Genomic DNA, 1,870 nt, shown 5'->3' with positions numbered 1-1,870 from the left:
TACACAATTAGTATATACCAATGCTCATATTTCTTGGCCAGTTTTATTTTCAATGAATTTAGTATCCTATGTGGTTCTTACCTTGTCCAAGTTCACTTATTCCCTTTTTGGTGCTTGCATTGATTTCACCAGATTCAGAAGCAGCACACATCTCCTGATGTTGCTCAGAATCACTCTGGGAGTAATAATGAGAAAAATGAGTTGCATATAGATATTATTATTACTCTTTACACATCCTCATATTTACAATTGTGCAGTCTTTGGAATTGGAGATTAGACCATTACATTTAGTAAAACTATATTTCCTTATGAGACCCTATCTTATGCTGTCCAGATGAAGCTGAGCTCTTCTTTTCATCTAGCTACCCATGGGGTAAAACCAGGAAAATGAAAGAGGAAATGTGTTCTCTGACAACAAGCACTGACATACATATAGTCAAAACATCTCACATCAGTGCTTAACTAGCAATGTGTGCATTCCCCCAACAAAACTAAGAACACAGTAGAAAATAATCAAAACTCTTCTGAGACTGGAACTTGATGTTATATAAATTTGACATTTTAAATATAGGAGGGTTAAATTTAAAATTTTTTAAAAGTTGTGGATGTATGTGATTCCTTTATTTGATTGATTTTTATGTGGTGCTGAATCAAACCCAGGGTTTACACACATGCAAGGCAAACACTCTTATCACTGAGCCACAACTGCAGCCTCAGAGGGTTAAATATGTAATGTTAAAATATGATATTTGATGTGATAGAGAATTTCAAATGTGTCATGTAAAGTGGGAAGAAAATACTCTTGTCATTGTTTAATTTGAGTCACCAGAGTCTTCCAAATATTAATATCTTTCAGCAAAGAATTTATGTCATCAAAATTTGAGTTCAAGGAAGAGAAATTTGGTAAGAAAATGTCTCCATATTTAATGTGGACAAAGGAAAACACTGCATTTGGGTATAGTATGCAACCATTTTCACTTAAGAAAGTACTTAAAGAAATTTCAAAGAAGGAAGGCAGTAGTAGCACATCATCAGACACTATTTAATGACTGAGTATTTTCAAAGATTGGAGCCAGAAAAACTGGTGTATGGCTGCATAATGAACAAGTCAGGCTGTGTGGAAATGCTGGAAAGCCGTGACAGAGAACCAGTGACCAGATGAAACAGAGAATCCATGGCTTTTAAAAGAAGAAATGCATTCATTGAAGAAATAGACAGCAGCAGTGCCAGGAAAAACTAGCAGGGTGCAAGTAATGAATCTCTCCTCTTGAAGGCTGAGGAGAAACTCAGTGATCCAATTAGAAAAAATGGGGAAAAGCAAGAGATACACAGTTCTCAAATCAGGAATTACAAATTGCACACATACCTATTACAATTAGTCAACAACAGTATCTTTCAAAAAAATACCATTCAAAAGTGTGTTGGCATTTCAGATGCCCCCATTCAGAATGATATTTTACTAGCATTCAAATAATAAGGGCAGTGCAGGATATGGCAGGAAAGTCTAATCTTACACTGCCAGACTGAAAATTAAGACTTCCTACATTGGAAAGATTATGGAGATTCCTCAGAGGGTTCTAGGAATATGACTGGCATATGGATTTTTCACTCCTTTGTCTGAGTCTGGATGTATGGATATCAGTATGCAAGTGTTACGTATGAACTTCAACGTTTTAGTATTGCAATTCACAATTATAGAATTATGGGAGTAACTCTGATACTCATCAAGAGAAGAATGAACAACAACAACAACAACAATAAATTTGAGAAACTCAGCACTAATTTCAGCAAATTTGGTATATGTGATAAACCATTATGTGAAAATGAACATATATAAATATAACATATTAAAATATTGTCTTAATATTTT

Source organism: Ictidomys tridecemlineatus, chromosome 1, assembly GCF_052094955.1.
Source record: "Ictidomys tridecemlineatus isolate mIctTri1 chromosome 1, mIctTri1.hap1, whole genome shotgun sequence".
Classification (NCBI taxonomy): Eukaryota; Metazoa; Chordata; class Mammalia; order Rodentia; family Sciuridae; genus Ictidomys; species Ictidomys tridecemlineatus.
Note: the sequence above shows the minus strand (reverse complement) of the source record.